Below are 27,703 nucleotides of genomic sequence, written 5' to 3' on the forward strand. Positions count from 1 at the left end.
CTTTTATTCGCATAGCTGTCCGCGGAACAACTCTCATCACCCGTTTCATCATCATTGTTACATGATACAGAGAAATTAAACGATGAATCAATGTCTTGAGGAACAGTAATCGTCACTGATTCCTTCTACAAGCCGGTATATTTCACTCCCTAATTCACATTTTATAGCTTATTTCTAAAGCAGTATTTTCAGAATCATGAGTGACATTGTCTCTTTTACCCTCTAATGCCTCGTCTTGACTACAACCGTCAATTGCGTCTTGTACGATATTTGTACGTTGGTAACTGGACATAGATCGGTGCTTGTTCAATGGCTCGGATTTTAAACCTTTCAATAATATACTTGGAACAGCATTCTTTCTCAGTTTGCGTGTAAATAATTCTCCTGGCAATAGCCAGAAGTGGATCTAGACGGTAAACCTCAGGGGGGAAGTCAGAACCCAGACTATGATAAGTATATCATGTTTACTAAAAACTTTCAAAAATATCTAAATAATAGCTTAAATCAATTTTGTCACTCAAAAACAGGGAGGCCTAGGCCCCCGGCCCCAGCCTAGATCCGCCACTGACATTAACTTTTCTTTCCGTAAACTTGACTTCTCGAAGGCAGGCTCTTCAAGATGTTTGGAACACGAGTGATTTTATTTGGTACATTTTTTCCCATTGATTTTCTTGAGCCATAATTTATATCTATCTGGTGATTTCTCACGACTTTTAAACGTAAATAAAGATACTTTACGTCATCAGCTTTAATTGCACAAGTATTACAACCGAAAACACAGCAGGTGTTAGGCATTTCTACTTCACTTCACAGACACAGCACGCGCTGTACTAACACGTGTTTTCTACTTCACACTAGTGTTTCTTTAAGAAAAAAATTCCTGTAAAAGAAACAAATGCCTGTAGAAGCTGAATGAGACGGCCTATCAAGATATAAAAAATACGGGTCTCTTATTTTTTGTTACTCTTTCTATTGCACCAAACTTGTTTTTAACTCGAACTGCTCCTTTAAGAATAAATCGACCACAGACGGTGAACGATGGCGTCATCATCCTACATGACAATGCGAGTCCTCATACGGCCACGACAATGGCCACAGCTATTAACAAACTTCATTTGGGGGATCCTAAACCATGTCGCGAATAGCCTCGATCTGTCGCTTTGCAAATTCCATCTTTTTGGTCCTTTCAATTAGCTCCTGAGAGGACAAAATTTGACATCGACGTTGAAGTGAAAATGGTATGCTGTACTGACCGAAAGATCGACCCAAAGAATTCTGCGCCGCAAGGATACAGGCACTCGCACACCGATGAGATAAGTCTGTGATTCTGCATGAGGAATACGTTGAAAAAGAACAGTAGTAGATTTGCATGTTGTCTTCTCTATGTAACAGAAAAAGAAATTCCGGTTATAACTTCAACGTTCCTCTTACATTAAAGCTCTCTTTATTTTATCAAAGAATGTGGTGATTTATTTTGTCCTACATAAAAGTTAGAAAGTATTTCATTTCTCGTTTGGAGGCAAGACGAGAATGAAATTCTTGAGCAGATAATGTAGGCAATTAAAAATAGTGTAGATTTGGATGTATCTAATTTTTCCAATACACTTCTTGTGCATGTTGATTCTTCCAGTTGATGCTATAGCTGAATTTTAAAACAATATAATACTACTGGCTTTTAAAGACCAGTATATTTTTTTCAGTAAGCTCATATCAGCTTGTGATTGCTCCAAGAATATATTTGAAATTCAGATGCGTTGTTTGTTCTTTCGTTAGAGAAATTTAATATGTATTTAGAAAATAAATTGAGTCTATTGCGACAATATTACTTTAAAATGGATCTTTAAAAATTATAAGCGCAAGAGGAAATATGGAACTTTGATTGAGAAAATTAGTAAATGTACATTTAATATAAGAGATTTGCGGTCAAAAAGTAACCGTATTAGTGATTGTATCAGTAGAATGTATAGTTATAATCATTTTTCACCTCTCTCTGATGAAAAACAAGAGGTTGAATAAGTAGGGAATCTAAATGTTCATATTACCTTAATTAATTTTTGGAAGATTAATGTTCTTAATTAACCTTTAGGTGATTTGAAGAGGCAAGATTTCAAACTTTAGAAACTCGTTAGAACAAAAAATGGGTAGAAGAACAGTATATTTTGAAAGAAAATATGTTGTTAAAGCGTACGCATGATGAGTTTATGGAGGACAATGTACTGTTGTTCGAATTAAATTTCCGAAATTCTCCTACAATTAAATTGTGGGGGAGATATGCCATTGAGGCTAAGCACATCTCTAAGATTGCTTCCCGTTTTACATGTGACAATATGTATAATTATATCGCTGAGTAAGTACGCCGGTGTGGTAATTGTGAACCGATCAAGGACAGGAATCATCCTTTGTAAGGGTCTTATTATTCTGAGAAAGTTTTATTCCAATAATTACTTTCACGTCAGTATAACTGGTCATTCTTTGCATAATAATATATTCAGATTCCTGCTTGCCGTAATATACGATTATAGTCTGTTGGTTATAATTTGACATTTTAGGAATATGACGCTAAGATTACTTGTTCCAAGCTTGATCAGATCTACATGTACGTTTATTCGTACAAACTTCTACATGATAATGCACCAATTTTCTAGTAATCTATTGAAGCATTATTTATTCAGTCTTGAGATTCTGCATATTAGTATACTCCATATTCGCCATCTTGTAATCGTACGGAGCGTCAGAATGGTAATATAAAATTAATTGAGAGGGTATGTAATAGAACATCAGACAAATTGGGAGGAGCATATTTATAAAACCGGGAAATTTTAAATTCCAGTGAAAATTCCGAGGCAAGGAAAACCCCAGTGGAACTTTATCTAGACCCGAAATTGCTCATTCAATTGGATATTCGTTGGTTAGTAAACCTTGGTGTCTTAAAAAGTACTCAGGGTAAGAACAAATGACTAATACCATAGTCAAGAAGGCTTTGAAAAGAAGGGAAATTGACTACAACAGAAAGCATACTCCTCCAGCCTTACCTATAAGGAAGACTGTTCTAGTAAAACGTATATTAAAGTCTTCTATTGACAAGAAAGTAATGCCGAAACTGGGTGAACAATACATGGGTCTATTCCAAATTCTTTTTTATCCGATGCCAAATACTGTTTGGTAAAAAACTTTACAAGATAAAAATGTAGAAAATAAATACCATGTTATGGACATTGAAAATATTATCAACCTAGAAATGTTTAGTATAACTGTAAAACAAAAGTAGAGAAAATGTAAAAGCAAATATTATAATTGAATTTAACCCAATTTTCCACCAAATAAATTTCCAGTCATTCAAATAGAGCTTTGTGATTTAATATTTGCTCGGCAGTAAAAGAAGAGAGAAGGCTAAAATATATTGTTCATTGTTATTGTTCATTATCATTTCTTGCTATTTTTGTTATTATAAATGTATTGTGTTTGTGTGTGTGTAATCCTGGAGGATCTGTCTTTGTCTATCTTTCATCATCATTTCCTGAAGATATGGACATGACTTCCTAATATTGGAATCTCATTATGGGAAACTACCCGAACATCTGAAGAACTTCAAAATTGCAACGAACCCCGTTCTACAGAATAAGAGCAGGCTACGTTGGGTGGAAATGAACCTGAGACCGAGAAATAGTCTTTGAAGTTAACCACAATTTTAAAAGTAAATTTGCTGATAATACTTAGATTAATGTTGTTTATGTGAAATTTAAATCCATTTTCGTAGCTATAACAATAATAAGAAACATATTTCAATAACTTTAATTCTTTTATACTTAAATATGCTGAGCAATATTAATTTTAGGGATTTATTTGACTATCTTCCAAGAAAGAAAAGGCAATATATAGTAATAATAATATCTTTTTATAGATGAAAAAGTGTAAGATTATATACATGTAATATGCCAAAGTGAAACATTATATTAACAAAATAATATACATAGTGTTAATCTTGAATTCATTCAGCAAGTTTAGTTAGAAAATTTTTTTGTGAAATACAATATATTTAATAGATACAAAGAAGTCAACTTACAAAATAACTCAATTTCTTTGGAGTGTTATGAAAAGTACAATACAGGTTCTTGAAATAAGAAAAATAATTCTTTATTACAAAATATTATGTCTTTTCTTGTTGGGGTTCGATATATTTCCAGAAAGAAGAGAGAGACTCATTCACTAATTCAAGAAGTTCAATTATATCCACCATTCGTATTTTCTCAATCTTCACACAAAATTGTGTAATTTCTCACAAAATTCACCAGAAAGAATATCTATTAATACGAAATTACAATATATGATCCTATATAATTTGAATATGTATATACGAGGTAAAGCTCTCACATTAAATAACTTGGATAAGGGTATACCTCATTTCACTCTTTCCTTCATTATACATGATCCGATCTACCAAGTCACTATTCAGAAATGTTACTTTATACAAATATTCTACTCGAAATATCAAACCGTTCTGTTTCACCATACAGCAACAGATGATAGTAGTAATGGGGCTACTTTAGGACACTTTTTGGCCCCTGGGTCCCTGCCTCAGGACCCATGGTCCCTGGCCGGGGTCAATGACCTAGGGGTACATAGGACCACCCCCTCTAAATTTTGGCAGGGGTACCTTGGCCCACCCCCTAAATTTTGGCAGGGGTACATAGGACCACCCCCCTTAAATTTTGGAAATTGCCAAATCTAAAAATTTGGTATGGTAGCCTAGGACCATAGTATGTACCTCGATCCGTATTGGGTATCTATGTCGTTCCCTTTCATGGGTAAAAAATTGCCAAAAAGTCAAATTTCGGGGGTTTTTGACCTAATTTATCCCCTTTGATGAGGTGTTATTACCCTATATGGTTATATGGGCGTATACAGGGGTCCATTCCCTTTCATAAGACATGGGTATATTAATGCACCCCTTGAAAAATTTGGGAGGGGTACCTTGGCCCACCCCTTAAATTTTGGAAATTGACCAATTTAAACATTGGGTATTATAGTACAGGACCCTAATATGTATTATGATAAATTTGGGTGGTTCACCTCGTTCCCTTTTAGGGGTACAAAATTGCCAAAATATAAACGTAAGCAATACGTAGTACCACGTGTTCGGTTTTTGGTCGATTTTATCCCCTTTGATGAGGTGTTATTATTCTATATAGTTATATGGTCATGTATAGGGGTCCATTACCTTTCATAAGATATGGGTATATTTGTGCACTCCTTTAAAAATTTGGGAGGGGTACTTTGGCCCACCCCTTAAATTTTGGAAATTGCTCATTTTATATATTTGGTATTATAGTATTGGACCCTAACATGTATTATAATAAATTTGGGTGGTCCACCTCGTTCCCTTCTAGGGCTACAAAATTGCCAAAATATAAACGTAAGCGAAACGTTATACCACGTGTTTGTTCTTTTGGCCCAATTTATCCTCTTGGATGAGGTTCTATTACCTTATATGGTTATGTATAGGGGTCTATTCCCTATCATAAGACATAGGTACATTTGTGCACTCCTTTAAAAATTTGGGAGGGGTACCTTGGCCCACCCCTTAAATTTTAGAAATTGCTCATTTTATATATGTGGTATTATAGTACTGGACCCTAACATGTATTATGATAAATTTGGGTGGTTCACCTCGTTCCCTTTTAGGGGTACAAAATTGCCAAATTTTAGTACAACCATGTGTTTGGTTTTGACCTAAGTTATCCCCTTGGATGAGGTCCTATTACCTTATATGGTTATATGGTTATGTATAGGGGTCCATTCCCTATTATAAGACATGGGTATATTGATGCACCCTTTAAAAATTTGGGAGGGGTACCTTGGCCCACCTCTTTATTTTGGAAATTGCCCAATTTAACATTTGGTATAATAGTATAAGACCCTAATATATATTACTATAAATTTGGGTGGTCCATCTCGTTCCCTTTCATGGGTACGAAATTGCCAAATTTTAGTACAACCACGTGTTTCGTTTTGACCTAATTTATTCCCTTGGATGATGTCCTATTACCTAATATGATTATATGGTCATGTATAGGGGTCCATTTTCTATCATAAGACATAGGTACATTGATGCACCCCGGGAGGGGTACCATAGCCAATCCCTTAAATTTTGGAAATTTTTCAATTTAAGCATTCGCTATCATAGTACATGACCTCAATATGTATCATGATAAATTTGGGTGGTCCACCTTGTTCCCTTTCATGAGTAAAAAAAATGCCAAAATATAAACATAAGCAATATGTTGTAATACGTGTTTGGTTTTTGGCCCAATTTATCCCGTTTGATGCGGTCTTATTACCGTATATGGTCATATGGTCATGTATATAGGTTCATTCCCTATCATAAGACATGAGTACATTGATGCACCCTTTAAAATTTGGGAGGGGTATCTTGACTCATCCACTCAGTTTTAGAAATTGTTTAATATAAGCATTTGGTATCTTCGTACAGGTCTTCAATATGTACCACTATAAATTTGGATGGTCCACATCGTTCCCTTTCATGGGTAAAGAACTATCAAAAATCAAATTTCGGAGGTTATTGACCCTTTGATAAGTATTTAGCACGTTATATGGTTTATTACCTTTATATGTTTTTGTTCTCTTTTAAATTTGGGAATTATAAAATAACATAATTTGGTAAACGTTTTCTAGGAACCATTGGTGTTTCTCTTATGGCCAAATATTCAAAATTTAAAGGTTATTGACCGGCTTTATTATTGAATAACTACAGGATTTATTACTTTTTTCATAAGACACAGGTGTATTTGTGTACCAATCTTAAATTTTGGGAGGGGTACATTTCTTATTGTCATATCAATAATTGGTAATTGTTCTTTGGGTAAATCATTATGATCACGTGATCAGTTATTGACCTATGAAGGAATTAGGAGTCCAGGACATTGGTACATTTAAACTTTGTAGGATAATTTGAGAATGCGTCATTGGTATTGATTATTACAGCCAAATATAAACGTAAGCAATAAGATGTACCACGTGATTGACCTTGATGAGGTAGTGTACAGGGATACATAGCTAACCTTATTGAATCTTATGACTCATAGTCTTAAGGGAATACATGCTACAACACTGGCAAAGTTATTGTTGATGTAATTTGATTGGTTGATCACTATCTTTCGTGCAATCTGATTGGCTGATCACTATCTTTCGTGCAATCTGATTGGTTGATGAGTTTCAAATCTTTGCTGCATTCAGTTTTGTTTTAACATTTGAAAAGTTTGAAACTTTGGTTTGACATTTTTTCGTTTGATATTTTTAGTTTAAAAATTTTTGTTTCGAAATTTTTGTTTGAAAACTTAGTTTCAAAATTTTGTTTGAAACTTTTCGTTTGAAATATTTGTTTGAAAAATTTTTGTTTAAAATTTTTGTTTCAAAATTTTGTTTGAAAATTTTTTGTTTGTAAATTTTTGTTCGAAATTTTTGTTTTGAAATTTTTCGTTTACAAATTTTTTTTGTTTGAAATTTTTTGTTTCAAAATTTTGTTTGAAATTTTTTTTCGTTTTAAAATTTTGTTTGAATTTTTCGTTTCCAAATTTTTTCGTTTCAAAAATTTTGTTTCAAAGTTTGGTTTGACATTTTTAAATGTTTGTGCACTCATTAGTAAAGAACCGGAACTGTTTAGAACTAAAACCTCTGGCAACATTGTGGTGCAATAGTACACGTCAGAACATGATAATGCAACGTCATCAGTTTTGCATCATATATAAGTATCGTTCGAGTTAGTATTCATGATAACATCATCATGGCTACTTGTCTGCAGTTTCTAAACACACGTGATGTGATGAAATCATTTACCAAGATTACTGATTTACAACAGAATGTACCTTATAGAATCTTAGCTAGCCAAATGATCCCTATAAAGTTTGGATTAAGAATCGTAGTGAAGCTTGAAAATGATAAGAATATAATTTTACCAGCAAGATATTTACCCATGGAAGCATCAAAACAAGAAGAACTGCTGCGTTTCTTAAATACTGGATCTGTATCTTTATGTTATAAAAGACTCTTGGGTCGAAGTCATCAATTTGAATTTAGTACACAGCCAGATTCGTCAGCAATTGTGATGAAATCATGAATTCAAGCGTCAGCACATCAGACATAGTTGTATGAATTTGGTTGGTCAGCATGACGTCAGTAACTGTGATGAAACCATAAATTCAAATGTCAGCACATTCCTTTCCAATGACGTCAGCCGTAGTTCTATAAACCAGCAAATACAGTGTCATCCCACGAAATCATTTGAGCAAGTGCTTTTCAGGTGGAAAGATGTGTACTTCTAACGATAAAGAGTTCATCTTCGCAAGCTATTATCCAATAAATATATTTCAAACAAAACATGTGATGATTGGTATCAGTGCTAGAACATTTGAACCAGTAATTCGATTGGGCAAAGCAGAACAATTTGGTGTACAACTGACCTTTGAAGAATGGCAAATATTATGTTCACGAATCGACCAAATGAATGATTATTTTCATGATGAGCTAAATGTGACCATAGTCAAATCATTAGGCTCAAATCATGAAGTGGTGCTGCGTACAGTCCTCGAAGAGAAGATGGTGCTGTTACGTAAAAAGAGTACATTCCATGTCCCTCGCAACATGGTGTATCTATCACAAACGGAATGGAACAAATTCATCAGCGTATTTCACTGTGTTAAACATGCAGTGGAAGTGTGCAACAAAACAAGTATATTCCTGAAAAAGTACTATTTTGAAAAATGTGTTATGCATATTGTACAACATGTATCTAGATATTGTGATGGTTGTCAACATCGTTCGTGGGTGCATAACTGTATTGATAAACAGTTTATTTGTGATCAAATGGACATTGAGTTTCCACCAATTGATATCGCAATAGACCTTAAAAGACTTCAATTGGAATTAAAATTATACGCTAAAGACAAACTAGTGCAAGAAGTTCAAAATACATTGTATCGACAATATCCAGAACCACTATCTGGTATGGATGTATGTGGAGTGTAATAAAATGATCCATTTCAATGAATTGTGTTTTTTCATTTCAAGTACAACCCCATATTCTGATGTGTACTATTGCACCACAATGTTGCCAGAGGTTTTAGTTCTAAACAGTTCCGGTTCTTTACTAATGAGTGCACAAACATTTAAAAATGTCAAACCAAACTTTGAAACAAAATTTTTGAAACGAAAAAATTTGGAAACGAAAAATTCAAACAAAATTTTAAAACGAAAAAAATTTTCAAACAAAATTTTGAAACAAAAAATTTCAAACAAAAAAAATTTGGAAACGAAAAATTTCAAAACAAAAATTTCGAACAAAAATTTACAAACAAAAAAATTTCAAACAAAATTTTGAAACAAAAATTTTAAACAAAAATTTTTCAAACAAAAATTTCAAACGAAAAGTTTCAAACAAAATTTTGAAACAAGGTTTTCAAACAAAAATTTCGAAACAAAAATTTTTAAACTAAAAATATCAAACGAAAAAATGTCAAACCAAAGTTTCAAACTTTTCAAATGTTAAAACAAAACTGAATGCAGCAAAGATTTGAAACTCATCAACCAATCAGATTGCACGAAAGATAGTGATCAGCCAATCAGATTGCACGAAAGATAGTGATCAACCAATCAAATTACATCAACAATAACTTTGCCAGTGTTGTAGCATGTATTCCCTTAAGACTATGAGTCATAAGATTCAATAAGGTTAGCTATGTATCCCTGTACACTACCTCATCAAGGTCAATCACGTGGTACATCTTATTGCTTACGTTTATATTTGGCTGTAATAATCAATACCAATGACGCATTCTCAAATTATCCTACAAAGTTTAAATGTACGAATGTTCTGGACTCCTAATTCCTTCATAGGTCAATAACTGATCACGTGATCATAATGATTTACCCAAAGAACAATTACCAATTATTGATATGACAATAAGAAATGTACCCCTCCCAAAATTTAAGATTGGTACACAAATACACCTGTGTCTTATGAAAAAAAGTAATAAATCCTGTAGTTATTCAATAATAAAGCCGGTCAATAACCTTTAAATTTTGAATATTTGGCCATAAGAGAAACACCAATGGTTCCTAGAAAACGTTTACCAAATTATGTTATTTTATAATTCCCAAATTTAAAAGAGAACAAAAACATATAAAGGTAATAAACCATATAACGTGCTAAATACTTATCAAAGGGTCAATAACCTCCGAAATTTGATTTTTGATAGTTCTTTACCCATGAAAGGGAACGATGTGGACCATCCAAATTTATAGTGGTACATATTGAAGACCTGTACGAAGATACCAAATGCTTATATTAAACAATTTCTAAAACTGAGTGGATGAGTCAAGATACCCCTCCCAAATTTTAAAGGGTGCATCAATGTACTCATGTCTTATGATAGGGAATGAACCTATATACATGACCATATGACCATATACGGTAATAAGACCGCATCAAACGGGATAAATTGGGCCAAAAACCAAACACGTATTACAACATATTGCTTATGTTTATATTTTGGCATTTTTTTTACTCATGAAAGGGAACAAGGTGGACCACCCAAATTTATCATGATACATATTGAGGTCATGTACTATGATAGCGAATGCTTAAATTGAAAAATTTCCAAAATTTAAGGGATTGGCTATGGTACCCCTCCCGGGGTGCATCAATGTACCTATGTCTTATGATAGAAAATGGACCCCTATACATGACCATATAATCATATTAGGTAATAGGACATCATCCAAGGGAATAAATTAGGTCAAAACGAAACACGTGGTTGTACTAAAATTTGGCAATTTCGTACCCATGAAAGGGAACGAGATGGACCACCCAAATTTATAGTAATATATATTAGGGTCTTATACTATTATACCAAATGTTTAAATTGGGCAATTTCCAAAATAAAGAGGTGGGCCAAGGTACCCCTCCCAAATTTTTAAAGGGTGCATCAATACACCCATGTCTTATAATAGGGAATGGACCCCTATACATAACCATATAACCATATAAGGTAATAGGACCTCATCCAAGGGGATAACTTAGGTCAAAACCAAACACGTGGTTGTACTAAAATTTGGCAATTTTGTACCCCTAAAAGGGAACGAGGTGAACCACCCAAATTTATCATAATACATGTTAGGGTCCAGTACTATAATACCACATATATAAAATGAGCAATTTCTAAAATTTAAGGGGTGGGCCAAGGTACCCCTCCCAAATTTTTAAAGGAGTGCACAAATGTACCTATGTCTTATGATAGGGAATAGACCCCTATACATAACCATATAAGGTAATAGAACCTCATCCAAGAGGATAAATTGGGCCAAAAGAACAAACACGTGGTATAACGTTTCGCTTACGTTTATATTTTGGCAATTTTGTAGCCCTAGAAGGGAACGAGGTGGACCACCCAAATTTATTATAATACATGTTAGGGTCCAATACTATAATACCAAATATATAAAATGAGCAATTTCCAAAATTTAAGGGGTGGGCCAAAGTACCCCTCCCAAATTTTTAAAGGAGTGCACAAATATACCCATATCTTATGAAAGGTAATGGACCCCTATACATGACCATATAACTATATAGAATAATAACACCTCATCAAAGGGGATAAAATCGACCAAAAACCGAACACATGGTACTACGTATTGCTTACGTTTATATTTTGGCAATTTTGTACCCCTAAAAGGGAACGAGGTGAACCACCCAAATTTATCATAATACATATTAGGGTCCTGTACTATAATACCCAATGTTTAAATTGGTCAATTTCCAAAATTTAAGGGGTGGGCCAAGGTACCCCTCCCAAATTTTTCAAGGGGTGCATTAATATACCCATGTCTTATGAAAGGGAATGGACCCCTGTATACGCCCATATAACCATATAGGGTAATAACACCTCATCAAAGGGGATAAATTAGGTCAAAAACCCCCGAAATTTGACTTTTTGGCAATTTTTTACCCATGAAAGGGAACGACATAGATACCCAATACGGATCGAGGTACATACTATGGTCCTAGGCTACCATACCAAATTTTTAGATTTGGCAATTTCCAAAATTTAAGGGGGGTGGTCCTATGTACCCCTGCCAAAATTTAGGGGGTGGGCCAAGGTACCCCTCCTGGGGTGCACAAATGTACCTATGTCTTATGATATGGAATAGACCCCTATACATAACCAAATAACTATATAAGGTAATAGGACCTCATCCAAGGCGATAAATTGGGTCAAAAGACCAAACACGTGGTTGTACTAAAATTTGACAATTTTGTACCCCTAATAGAAACGAGGTGGACCACCCAAATTTATCGTGATACATACTAGGGTTCTATACTATTATACCAAATGTTTAAATTGGGCAATTTCTAAAATTGAAGGGGTGGGCTAAGTTACCCCTCCCGGGGGTGCACCAATATACCCATGTCTTATGAAAGGTAATAGACTCCTGTATACGCTCATATAAACATATAAGGTAATAGGACCTCATCCAAGGGAATAAATTAGGTCGAAAACCAAACACGTGGTACTACGTATTGCTTACGTTTATATTTTTTGGCAATTTGGTACCCCTAGAAGGGAACGAGGTGGACCATCCAAATTTATCATAATACATATTAGGGTTCTGTACTATAATACCAAATATTTAAATTGGTCAATTTCTAAAATTTAAGGGGTGGGCCAAGGTACCCTCCCAAATTTTTCAAGGGGTGCATTAATGTACCCATGTCTTATGAAAGGGAATGGACCCCTGTATACGCCCATATAACCATATAGGGTAATAACACCTCATCAAAGGGGATAAATTAGGTCAAAAACCCCCGAAATTTGAATTTTTGGCAATTTTTTACCCATGAAAGGGAACGACATAGACACCCAATACTGATAGAGGTACATACTATGGTCCTAGGCTACCATACCAAATTTTTAGATTTGGCAATTTCCAAAATTTAAGGGGGGTGGTCCTATGTACCCCTGCCAAAATTTAGAGGGTGGGCCATGGTGCCCCTGCCAAAATTTAGAGGGGGTGGTCCTATGTACCCCTAGGTCATTGACCCCGGCCAGGGACAATGGGTCCTGAGGCAGGGACCAAGGGGCCAAAAAGTGTCCTAAAGTAACCCCATTACTACTATGATTCGGCTCCCCATAGTTTGCATTTCTGCCACTATGGCGTTGCGATACTAAGCTACGAGGAGGAGTTCTAATAACTTCTACATGTAGATAATGGTGACTCACCTTATCTATATCTTCGACTAGATTTCTTTCGAAATCGTAAAAAATCACTTCCTGAGAGACAAAATATTCTCATATTATATATATATATATATATATATATAGATAGATAGATAGATAGATATAGATATAGATATAGATATATCCCTCCGTGGTCACACTTATTTTTTTGATACGGACGTCACTCTGGGGTCCACAGAATTCCACCACCTTTTTATCTTATTTATTTTTTAAATATATTTTTGCAATTTTTTTGTTTTTACTGTTCTGTGATACGCTCTATTTACCATAAGCAATAAATTTGCAGTTATAAATGATTTAATTACTTTTATTACAGTTTTCATTAACAGTCAGAAGGAAAAATACGTTTTTTTTCACTTTATCAAAAAAGCTAAAAATCTCAACACTTTAGGGATCATTTGTAATAAAATATATGCATATTTTATACGAACATAACAAACACGTGTTATACAAAATATGAAAGAAAAAACTCCCATACACTATCTTGCGAAAAACGGTAAATTTAACCTTTTCAGGACCGACAGGGATTTAAAAAAAATCATAGACCTTTACGTTTGCGGCCTTGTACCCCTTCTAATTGTCATAGAGATATGAACTATACCTCGTTGTTTACCTTATGTAACACAGACTTCAATCAGCTAACATTTGTGCCATCCGTGCCAAACCCTTAGAAGGAGAAGAAGAATATTTTTAAAAATGAGATTTTTATTTGTTTTGGGAAATTTGTGAAAATCTAGCAACACTGTTACTTGTCGTACGGAGGGAAAACATTCACATGTACGCCAGATGTGAATTTTGTGTACAATCACGTAAAAAATGAAGGGCAAAAATTCAATACCAAGTGAGAAAAAATTCCGAACGTGTTTCCTAAGAGAATCATCCTGTATATATTTTATGAAATATTTTTGTCTACCCTGACGTTTGCTGCCCTAGGCACGCCCCTAATTATCACAGATAAATAAACCATACCTGATTGGAAAGCTCATGGAACACAGACTTCAACGAGGTAACTCTTGTGGCGCCTTGCGTGCGACAAATAATAGTGTTGCCAGAGCCCCACTAACTTCGAAAAGTGTATTTTTCATAACATTTTACTTTCTTCTTCTTTTACGGATTGGGTACAGGAGGCACAAAAGTTATCTCGTTAGAATCTGTGTCCAATAAGCTTTTCAACGAAGTATCGTTCATATCTCTGTGCCAATTAGGGACGTCGCTAGGGCTGCCAACGTTAGGGTAGACGACAATATATAATATACAGGATGATTCTCATATTTACGTTGTTCAGAATTTTTTCTCCCTTGCTATTGTATCTTCGTCTTTCATTTTTTATATGATTGTTCCGAATGTCTGGCGTACATGTCATTATTTTTCTGGGTTACGGAAAATAACTGTGTTGGCAGTGTCCCACATTTTTCAGGTGTAAAAAAATAAACACTGAAGAAGGGTAAATTCAATATCCCTCTGATTCATCCCTTTCAATCCCAATGGCCATACGCAGGGTCACTAGTTAGTGTGTTCATTTATCTTTGTTGATGCCACTTTTTATGCTTGTAGCTCCTTTGGGGAGAAGTTCCTCCCCTAAATGCTGAGGGAGAGGGGAACTAAACATCCAATTCTCCCCCTACGTTTCCGTTGCGTGACCCTTGATGTGGATGAAATGCACACCATTGGAACGTTTTATCCCTCTTGAAGAGATAGACAACTCAATCATCTCTCTACGTTAATTAGGAGCCGAACTACGGGGGTTTAAACTACTGGCTCAGCGCTTGAGCCGTTGGTCCTGAAAAGGTTAACGCTTTGGCAATTGTACTTTAAGAAAATACAAAAATCTTCTATACCACTGTCACCGTCATTATTGGCAAGTAAAAGTTCAAGTATTTCATCTTCTTTTAACTTAATCTGAGCCATATTTCATGAATAGAAATGTCAGAAATAAAGGGAAATAGGTGGAATTAGAAAGCGAACAAAAGAAACAAACGCTTTCGTGCCGGTCACACTGGGGTAAGTTGGACCTCAAACACACTTCACAACCATCTTGTATAGCACACAGCTTGCAATTGACACAGTTTACCAGCCATAACAACGGGCAGCGTTACCAATTGAATTTACATGGTTTGAAAAGTTTTCAAAAAAACAACAACAGAAAAACATTAGATCAAAATTTAATTTATCTGGGGTCTGTGAGACCCCAGAGTGACCACGGAGGGATATATGACTATAAATAACTATCTATAATACAATCCAACATATTACGCAAGATGAAATACTACAGCCAAATGTCCATATTAGTATCTAATACTACACATAATGCTATTGAACTACATACAGTATATACTAGAACTATACCAAAAGAAAAAGAAGCAAAAAATAAAATATTCCAATTTTAACGCAATGATCATACTATCTAGGGTAGATTATTTCTGAAGTTACATTGTCATTAGTCATAGTATTTCACTTTCATACATATACAGGATCTTTGTCAAAACTCGAAGAAACACCTTAGCAAGATTATTATTGCACATTATTGAATTATTTGCGCACAATAAATATCAATACAATACAAAATTTCGTCCATTGACATTAACAGTGATGGAACGTTTCGACCAAAATACATTATTCTAATGAAATGTATAATTAAAATTTTAAATACAATCCAGAAAATGATTATGTGACACTAGATTTCAAGAAATATACAAATATACTCCAATAAAATCAAATACAGATTGAATTTGCGTGGTTTGCGAAATATTTTAGTCGAGACATGAGAATTTCTGATAACACGCTCATCGTTAACAGCTTGTAATAGAATGGTATTAGGATTTAATATCTTAATTATAGAATAAGGCCCTGTCCAATGATTACAAATATTTTTTGTTACTTTATCCACTAAGGAGGATAGCACCTGCTTTTTTTATTAAAAACTTGTCTCCTGCTTGGTAGGAAATCGATACTCTTTTCTTATCATATCTGCGTTTCCTCCTTTCCCAAGCTTGTGCCATATTTTTGAGAGCATTTGCCCTAATGTCAGGATCTCTCCGCCTGACATTGCTGGAATCCATTCTCTACTTGATGTCTAAAGGATCACATATATCGGGCGTATTTGCTAGGTCCGTAGGATATTTTTGATCTTCTAAATGGATTGAAGTATTGAGTGAAGACTGTATGTCCTAAATACCACGATTATGTTAATTCTGTTTAGCTGTAAAATAGATTTTTTAATAATCTCTGACAACTCTAATGTATCTCTCACTGGGATTGCTACCGCTATGGTACGGCGCAACTCTCATGTCATCTATGCCATTAGCGTACAAGAAATATTTCAAACGAGTAGAAGTAAAGATACTATGGTTATCGTGTGTCAGTGAGTGAATAAATCCATGATGACATATTTTGTATAGACTTGATAGACTCCAAAAATGTTCTGTAAACAGTCTTTTCGTAAAGGACTCAATTACTATCAAACAGAAGCGGCCGCACTCTATGTCTATCATTTGCCCAAGAACATCACAAGCCAATCTCCATTAGGGAATTTCTCAAAGCTAGAAACTAATTGCTCCATTACTTTCATATTATTACTCCTACTTAATTGACAATGAGTACAGGAAGTTATATACTCCTTTATTTGTGCCTTTATTTATCATGCCTTCCCACGTATAAACAAGCTTATATTCCGGCACGTTGATCTTGTTACTGCTTCTATCAACAACAGCTTTCAATTCTGGGTCTTTTTGCTGATGCTTTTCTATAGACAACTAGGCATAAGGCATGTCCTACACATTTACCATCAACATATTAATCATTTGCTCATCTGGTGAGTGAATGGAGATTCGGAAACTGTGCATTGGCCCTAAAGTAGCAATATATTAAACAATAAAAACTGACTCATTTACATCATATTTACGGAACTTTCGGGAAAAGAATAAAACCGGAAGTAGCTTTCCTGTAGCCTTATCATAATGCCAAATTGCTCCGCCTAGCGAATGAGTTGACGCATTTGACAACAATCCGAACCTCGAGTTAAAATTTGCACGTTTAAGGACCATATAACTTTCGAATATTTTTTTCGATTTAGTTAATACTTGTTTCTGCTCATCACGCAACTAAAATGTAACTTTCGGAATCTTAACCTCGAAAAGAGTTTGAGAACTTCTTGAAACACTAGGATATATCTGCTATAATATTGGGAAAAGACTAATGAGGAATTACTTCATCCCTATTTGAAGCGGGTAATTTCCTTATAAATTCTACTTTAGATGGATGCATATACACGTTACTACCTTCTTTAATTTCTCCCAAATATGAAATTTGTTTTTGGGAAAAGTTATACTTATCTAAAGACAAGATTAACCCATATTCCTCAAGTTTAGAAAATACCATTTCCCATGCAGCCTTGTCAAATTCTAAATCTGGACAAATTTAAAATTATTAATAAAATCTGAAGAATAAAATAAATATTCTTAAGTATTAAGTATAACACAAGTACATAGATAAATATAATTTGATATCATTTAGAGACTCATATATGACCATCTTACCTTGAGTTAACCACGGTGTAATATATAGTGTGAGCAATCCTGCATTGGCGCAATGAAATTAAATTGATCATTGTTAAAGGGGAATATGGTCCATTAGAAACACATTGCACATACCCCCTTTTAACAATAACCGAATTAATTTTAAGTCCTTATTAGAATAAGTGAATAACGCAGTACTATACTCGTACCACAAGTAATTTACGTTATGATTAATATCAAGTAAGGTACTATTACAGATCATGAAAATAAAATTGTGTTTTTATTGTTTCAAATTTAGCATCCACTGTGTGATTTAAAAAATGAGACGAACTCAAGCAGTGGAACAAGATACTTCTGTTCAATATCTAAGGTGAGAATGATGACACTATTCAGCAAAAGTATAAACGAAAGAATAAATTAGGGTATCTTGATATGCCCTTGTAACTTTTGAACTAATTAATTAAAAATGCTGAAATTTTGAACAATCGAAATATCGACAGGCGGAAATGTTACACATACCTCCAAACACCACCAGGCTAACAGCGTTTGCCAACCTAACATAAATTTGTATTATTTTAATGGCACTACGTTCGATTATAACGCATTTCCGATTTGCATAATAAACTGCATAATAAACCACATTTAGTATTCAGTGTTGCAAGGAAAAAAACACTAAAATATCACAGGCTTTCAAATTTTGGGAGCCTCTACGACAGTATTAATCCAAGTGAGAAAAACGACGAAAAGCGCACTCGAAGTATTTTAGGATCATATTCATAGATATAATAAAAAAAACTTTCTCAAGATATGTCTTGGGAAGTGAGTTACTGTTTCGTAATCCCACTCAGGCAATATTTTGACATATACATGTTCTCAGTAAGAAGGTCTTAATGAAAATGGAATTTTGATCTTATTCATAAATATTCCTCAAGACAAGATTTCGACCTTGATAGTTGGCAGGAGATTTGGTCCTATATTTTCTGCAGGACAGGAATAGGACTCTTGACCGAAATATATTTTCGCTATGAAATTTTCGAAGCATGTTTATGAATAACAGTTGTGCCAAGAAGGAAATTATATAAAAGGTCGAGTTTTACTCAATCTTGGTGTCGAACACTATGACCATGATATGGCATATTTTCAATGAATAGAAACAAAATAGCAAAGAATTGAAAATTTGACTTTTTCGGAAAGCTCTATTTACAAAAAAGAGCTTAGGTAAGAATCACATATAATCACGAAAATGATTTCTAAAAGACTCAAATACCTTAATGCGGTTTTCAGTAATTTGATATCTGAAACCGTTCCTGAAATCTTCATAAATTAATACTGCTTAAAATGTCGTGATTAGAAAACGTTTTCACAACGTATGTTGCTTTCTTTTGTTTCTATAACATTCTAGCAATAGTTTTCAGTTGTCGTAATAATTTCTCGCAATTAAATGACTTCAAGCAGTGTTTATCATATCTCTGGAATGGTATAAAATTACGAATTACTGTAAACGGAATTATAATCTTTAAGTTTATTGAAAGTATTTTCTATGATCGAGTGTGATACTTACCTACGTTTTGAAGAAAGTCGAATTTTCAGTTTCTTATAATTTTCTATCTGTTTGTTCGAAATACGTTATATCAAGATCATACTAGTTCACATTAAGGCATTTTGGACGTATAATGCCCCGTCCCTGTCCATTGAGTTATTACCGTTGTAGATACCTCGAAAATTTGGATGTTTGTTGATGTTTGTGACATTGTAGCATCCTCAGTGTGTAACGCTATACAATAAATGTGGAATTTTATATTTTAATTTAATATATAAATTCGTAGTTTGTGATAAACTGATGTCGTGCCATTAAAAATGTTCGGTTTCCAGCACTGCTAATATGATGGTATTGTAGAGTCATCAATGTACTCCTGTCAATATTTGTATCGCTCAAAATTTCATCTTCTTATCTATTAGTTAGTTAGGTGAAAATAAATTGTGCACCCTATATAACTATTTCATCATTGTACATAATGTGCAATATTACGAGTGCAATATAATGTGCTCGTACTTCTCCCTTATGCAATTAGCATATATATATATATATATATATATATATATATATATATATATATATATATATATATATAATCGTATAAGCTCTTTCTAGTTTCTGTGCTGACAGTGAGAAAAAATGCTCTGCTATATTAAGAAATTATCTAAATTCCAAGAATTGAGCAAGAAAAATATAATGTGGCAGTAGTCCATACCAATATTCTTTGTTTCATTTTTACATAGCACACACAATTTATGCGAACTATTTGAATAAATAATGAAATCAATACCTCTACATCAATTACTTTATCTTTTAACAATTTAACGAACTGCTGACCAACTTGGTGGTTCTCTAGAAAAACCTGAGAGAACATCAGACCAAGTTAAATACTAAACTGTAGCATCACGAAAAGCAGATAACTATCTGGAATCTATTTACTGATCAGCTGCTGAACAGTTGTTTACTGATCAGTTTAAGTCAATCATTGTGCTAAAGTACATTACACATGTTGAGATAAAAATCGGGACAAAACGTGTTTTCTTTATTTTTTTTTTTAAAAAAAGAAACGGAACACTATTTTTAAGTCTCAAAATGAAACAATCCTTATTAATTGGGACGAATGGTCACCCTATGTAATGGTAAATGTGTGATGCCCAATGTACTCACTTTAGCCGTCATTGAGCATTACAAATTTTTTCTTTATAATGTGCGTGATGTTCATTGGAAGCGCACGCCAAAACAGTGAACTGACAAGTAAACCTTTCGTTTGGGTGAATCAAGTTGCTGACTGAGACACATATGAGAAAGTAGTACTAAATGTGGTCAGTATTACATTGAAGTTGTAGGTGCGAAGCTCCAGGGGCTTAGGAGATACAGCTACCAGAACATCACACGGAAGTACAGAATAGTCTTCATACAGTTTGAGGTAAAAGCCCTGTAAGACCTCTTGTAACGACAAAAGGTGAATAACAAATATATGGGTACATATTAGGACTAGGGGGAAGTCATATAATAAGGGTATACCTGACGGCGGCCATCTTGAAATCCGCCATTTTGAATTAAGGTTAAGTTTTTAAAATAGGAATAGGGTCAGGTGATACATGATTTAAGGCCCAAATTTAATCAGAGGAGCAATGCTGACGTTAATTTTGATTATCGCCCAATTGGTAAAAAGTTACAGGGAAATTAAATATTGTTGCAGCATAATTATTAGTCCTTTACCCCACCTTGTAAATTTTGTGTTAATGATAATAATTAAATAAAAAGCAGGTGGATAAATATTAGGTCTATGGTAAGAGTTGCCTTGATGGCGGCCATGTTCAAATCCGCCATTTTGAATTAGACAAAAGTTTTAAACAAAACGCATAACAGTGACACCTTATTAATATCAAATTTTACCATAAATCCAACGGTATAACCATTTTTGTTTTATAATTAACCACCACAAAATTAAATGGGAATAGAGTAATGCAATAGATGACTTCGGGCTAGAATGCTGGTTAATGATAAAGCAAAAATTGTTATACCGTTGGATTTATGGTAAAATTTGCTATTAATAAGGTGTCACTGTTATTTATTTATTTATTTATTATTAAATAAATAAATAAATAAATAAATAAATAAATAATATAGTGATAATAATATTAATAAGCTAAAAAACAGTGTTTTTAGTTTTCCGGAAGGAAACCAATATTCTCCGGTTTTCCAGGCCTCAAAAGCACTAACTGCAACACTTTTTTTGTTTTGTGCATTGTAGCTGGCCCCCCTTCAAAAACGACAGGCCCCTCCTACTTAAACCTGCTGGCTACACCCCTGTTGCGATAGCACCATGATTACACTATTAAAAATCAATACAATGTTTTCTCTAATATCACTATGTCCCGTTATGGTACCTTTCAAATTTACCTGTTTATGTGTGGGAGACCCGGGTTCGATTCCCGGCGTGATCTCATGTGGATGGGGTTCCACGCTAATCAGTAGGTCCATGTCTCATATAACCTCGCTTCTCAAAGGGACGTTAAACTCAAAATCACATCAAATCAAATCAAATCTACATGTTAAATGAAAACACTGGGTTGCCAACACTGCTAATCTGATTGTATTGTAAAGTATGTCAAAAAATACCCTTGCAAATATTTGAATATTACAACAGTTCAGCTTTGGTATTTATTAGTTTAAGGGCTTTACAAGATATATTGTTATCCATATATTTTTTCCTATGGACCTCTGGGTGAAAGTGTGAAAGTGTATAGTTTTAGAGCTAAGGCTGTCCAAAATCGCGATAAAGGTAAATTTCAACAGACCCTATTTCGAATTCCAGAAACTGTGAATGGTGTTCTTATAAGCGGAAAGGAAGTCACGCATACACAATCCAAAAATGTATATTACATAAATTTTCAATAGGTGTGCAGGCTATTCTGTACAGGGTACATTTCTCAAATATGCTCTCAAATATGCTGTTTTCAGATATATCCTGATTTCAAGGAGAGTCCAAAGTATGCAGGAAATAAGCCATGACAACGGAATGTTGTGCTTCGGAGGGAAGTCGGAAGTGCTAGAAACCGGCAGCTCTATGTTTTTTTTTTTTTTTTTTTTTTTTTTTTTTTGTATTCGGAATAAGGTGAGATGCAATGTATTTCGTCACGGTATATTTCACGTTTTCTTCGCTTGTAAGCGTGAAAGAAAACATGGCAGCATGCTTTCCCCGAGTACGAGAGACCGTGCTGTTGACGATACTTAACATTTCAGACATCGCGCGAAAGGACTCCGTGTTCACTGCCGTTAAGGATTATTGTTTGCCTACTTAGGACCAATCATAAAGTCAGAGCATATCTCAAAATTGTATTGATGGCCTGCCTGGGACACCCTGCAGGAACTACTCTGCTTACCCATTACACATTGAAATATGCATTTTTGGATTGTGTATGCGTGTCTTCCTTTACAATGATAAGGGCAACCACTCCACAATTTCTCGAATTCGAAATAGGGCCTCTTGAAATTTGGCTTTTTCGTAATTTTGACATCCCTAGCTCTGCAACTATGCACTTTCACTTACAGGTCCATAGGTAAATTTTGACTTATTTTGATTTGAGGAATCACCTCTTCCAGTTTGTGGGTATAGTTCATTAACACACTGTATATATAGCATTACAAGTAAAACATTAAAATGTATATACAGAATACATATTGTTTTCGTACATATTACATAACATTTACTTTACAACAGATTATATATGTAGGGTGTCCGTGAAGTCATTAACCATTTCTGGGAAGGAGCACTTGAATTCAAACGAAATGTTCATAATATCAAAGAAGACACCTTTAGTCAAAGAAATCACAGCAGTATGGCATGACCCCTCCATATCCTATTAGAGTTGCTATTTCTTTCCGCTGTGCACCTGAACGTAAGCTACATCATGCATGGTGAGTACCGAAATGCGTTCACGCACGTGCAAAAAATCCTCTTTACATTGCACACCTGACTCTTAATGCGACTTCATAGAAGGAAGTAAAGTATGTTAGATCAGATGGGTATGCTCCACAAAACTAAGGTGAGCCTCGTCCAGTATACTGTCGTGGGAATGTCTGATGAACTAATGATGCGCAATGTGGGCACAAAGTGCGGTGGGGCTCTGTCTTGATGAAACACCACCTAATACAGAATGTTGTTGATAAAGGATGGGGCTGCCGGAATTGCCTAAGTATGTCCAGATATGATTTTGCCTCGATTGTTGCTTAAGCAAAAAAAAAAAAAAAAAAACAATAGACTGTAAATGCGCTTTTGTGTGATGCCTAGCCACACGTTCACCTCGGGAGTGTAACATTATAATGGTGTTGTTGGGATTGATGAGACCACAGGAGTGAAGGATAGCTTCATCACTAACAGGACATGTTCCAACAAGTTTTAATTACGACTGCCTCAATTAAGTCGTGGCGGGGTCAACATCTTACATATTTCCTGCAATAAAGAAAAAAAAAAACAGCGTTTCCCCAGATGATTAGGGATTTCTCGGGGCCCTTTATAAGTTTTGTGAAAGAAATGTACATAATATAACATATTTATCCAGCACTTCTTAATAATTAGAATTTTTTGCGGTCGATATTGTGCCACAACCAGAGCCAGCTGCGCTACGTCTTATATGGCTAAATACAACATATAAGCATAATGCACCTAGCACTGAATATAGCAAGTTGCACTCGCTGTGGTCCTCTGTGGTCCTCGATGAAGTCTTCAGAGATGGTATGACGCTGCAACAACATAGCGGTATAGCTTAGAACCATAGCGTGCCGCTCAGATTGAAAATATACAGAATAGCGTAAAGTATTATCTAGAGGAAAATGCCTCATACAAACCAGCTCAACGAAACAGTTTGATAATAGTTGAAACTTAGTAAGTGTATTAATTATTACTATTAATTAATATTATATTATTTAATAATTTCAATGTTCGACATATCATAGAAAATTGCACTTAAATAATTCAATAAAACAAACGCTAATATAATGATCAAGGTAAAATAGAAGTAATTCTTAAACGTTAAAACTGGACAACATGGTGTTCGTGGGTTTCTCCTACAATTCTTCCATCATCAATAATTTGTCTTAATCATCCTTCCCCTTTATAATAAAGAACATAATCGTGGGTCGTTAAACTAAAAAAAAATAATTTCATTTCAAAAAAGTACTTTGAACACACAATTAGCATAAACAATAGAAGAAAAACATATGAATTGTAACCCTGCAATATTCTGTTGAACACTATTAATAGGTGTCAAGGTAAATGCATAATAACAATAACAATATAACAAACTAAAATAAAGTACTTCCATCAATCTTATAACCAATAATATTACGCGAGATGAAAAACAGTTATAGTAATAATTTCTAATAGTATAGATATTACGATCATACCACTAGCAGAAGTTGAAGATTACCATATCACTAAAAATTGTTTTGATAGTAGTATCATGCGACTCTTCAACCTATGAATAACTAACTATGTTCAAAAGACTTCATGGGCCTTATGCAAAGTCGTTCTGACGCGTGATTAGTACCATACTAAAGAGTTCGACTAACATATGTTTCCTGCAGTAGTCAGGTCTTTAGTATGACGCTAATCATACGTCAAAACGACTCTGCATAAGGCGGCATAACTTTAACCTATGAACAAGTATCCGATCTTTGATACCAAATAAGACACCACTTTCTCTTTGTAACAGAGATCTTAACTTCTTAAAGTAAAGAGCTTGTGAAGGATATCACGATGGCGTAATGAGCCTCAAATTGAATGGCCCACAGGAATGGTAAGTTTTATTAAACTTACGTTGTAAATAATCAATTATAAAATGTAAAAATATTGAACCTCATACTCTCATATTGTACTTCATATTAAATGCATAGAAAATGAAGTATATCTATTGTATTTCTCAGAAAAATAGTTCAGGTACATACTATATAATTATTACATGACAGACAGTCAGATAATGTAACATGGACTTGTTAATAAGTAAAAAAAAGTATCCCGAGCTCTTAAACAATGTTTACTACTAACATTACATGCTTAATAGTTATCAATGGAAGCAGAAAGTTGAATAGCTTTAACTTCTATAAAAATCTCTGTTATAGGGTGTACATGACTGGTCAGAATTCGGTACATTTTTGTCATCTAAGAAATCAGCTACCGATATCATCATCCCAGTCAGCATTACGTGGATAATATGAGATATGAAATCTAAATATCGTAATATGAAGTCATTAATTAATAGTGATCTTGAATACGTTCTTACCAAAAAAACAAACTAAATTTTTGAATATATGCAATTAAGGATACATTTTATTTTCTCATGCTTAAACGATTAATCGATTGCAGGTTTTTAATACATATTTCAATACAAAATTAAAAATAATGAATGAAGTTACAAAACAAATCACGTTTAATATTAAATGCATATATATATCTACCAAATACATTAAATTATAGCTAAGGGTCTTAGTAAACAACGAACAACCGATAACTTTACACTCTTCAGATTTAATCATTACCTTATCATCTCGATGACTTGCTAATTTGATCTCTCAGTAGTGGGGATTCTACTCTTCAAAGAAGTGAAAATGAAAGTCCACGATATCCACTGAAAATACCTTTCAGTTACTTAATATATTGGGTAGACAATTTATCTTGATACAACCTTGTACATTTTTAGCTACGGTAACAAACAAAAAAATGAAAGTTATGTATGATACCATGCAAACAATGGCAGGGAAACATTTTTTCACATATGCTGGGATATCATCAGGTTAACAGTGTTGCAAATTCAACACTAAGTTTTATTTTTTTCAAATAGCAATATGTCAGTTTATTACATATTTCAAATAAATGAAAATACTGTGTTGCCAACACTGCTAATCTGCTTGTATTGCAAGGGATGTCAAAGAATGTAACTTTGCAAATATTTGAATATTACAAGATTTCAGCTTTTGTATTTAGTTTAAAACTCAAAAAAGCCTTAAAATACAAATATAGAATACTTATTGTTTTTAACTCATTTCATAACATTTATCTTACAACACATTGTACATATAGGGTTTCCGAGAAGTCCTCGACCATTTCTCGGGAGGAGCACTTGAATTAAAATAAAGTATTCATAATATCAAAGAAGACACCGTAATTTAAATAAATCCCAGCACTACGACATAACCGCCCTCAATAGCCAATCAGAGTTGCTACAATATCTCTGCGCGTGCACCTGAACACACGCCCCAACATTGCTGGCGTATGCCGAAATGCGTTCACGCTGGTGCACCAAATTCCTCTTCACCTTGCACTCCTGACTCTTGATGAGACCTCATACACGGAAGTCAAGCGTAAGATCAGACGAACATGCTGCCCAGAACCGTGGTGAGCCTCGTCCAATCCAGCGTCTTGCGAATGTGTATCTAAATAATCATTCACAATGTGCGCAAAGTGCTAGGGAGATCCATCTTCATGGAGTACCATAAAATACATATTTTTGGCAAACAATTGCAGCTGCTGGAATTGCCGAAATATGTCCAGATATGATGCTGCCCTGATTTTGTTGCTTCAGCAAAACAGAATATAGCGTAAATCACTGTTGTGTGACGCCTAACCACAGGTTCACTTCGGGAGTTATATGTTAAAATTTTATGACATTGTTTGGTTGTTCTTAAAACCATACCCTGGTATTGTGGCAATTGACAAGGCCACATGTGTAATAGGTAGCCTCATCACTGAACAAGACGTGTGCCAACAATTTTTCAATGTTAACTGCCTCAATTTAGTCGTTTCACACGGTCATGCGTGGCGCATACTTCTCAATTTCAAGATGATGGAGCACCGGATGTGAACGTTTTTCTTCAGTACGGAACGCAAGTTTTGCCACACAGTGAACATTCGGATGCCTTGATCTCGAATGAGATGACGTGTCGGCGCTTTCAGACTCTGCTCAATCGCCTGGCGTATGGTATCGACAATTTCCTGCGACGTCGATTGTCCCCCAGCTCATTTTGGAACTTGTTCACCAAACCTCTAATGGTTGTTAGCGTTGGTGCTTCTCTATGGTAACGTCAGTAAAGGGCAATCCATTGAATCTCCATCTTGCGACAACGGTGTATTCAATATTGCAGGGTCAATATCCTTCAGATTACCTGCAATAACGAAACAAAAATTTCCGTTTTCCCAGAGGTTGTTAGGTATTTCTCGGTCACCCTGTACAAGTTTTGTGAATGAAATGGCGCACATAATATAACTTTTTTATGGAACATTTCTTAATAAATGGAAAATTTTGTGGACGGTGTTGTGCCACAACCGGAGCCAGCTGCAC

This window comes from Thermobia domestica, chromosome 6 (assembly GCF_964235325.1).
Source record: "Thermobia domestica chromosome 6, izTheDome1.hap1.1, whole genome shotgun sequence".
NCBI lineage: Eukaryota > Metazoa > Arthropoda > Insecta > Zygentoma > Lepismatidae > Thermobia > Thermobia domestica.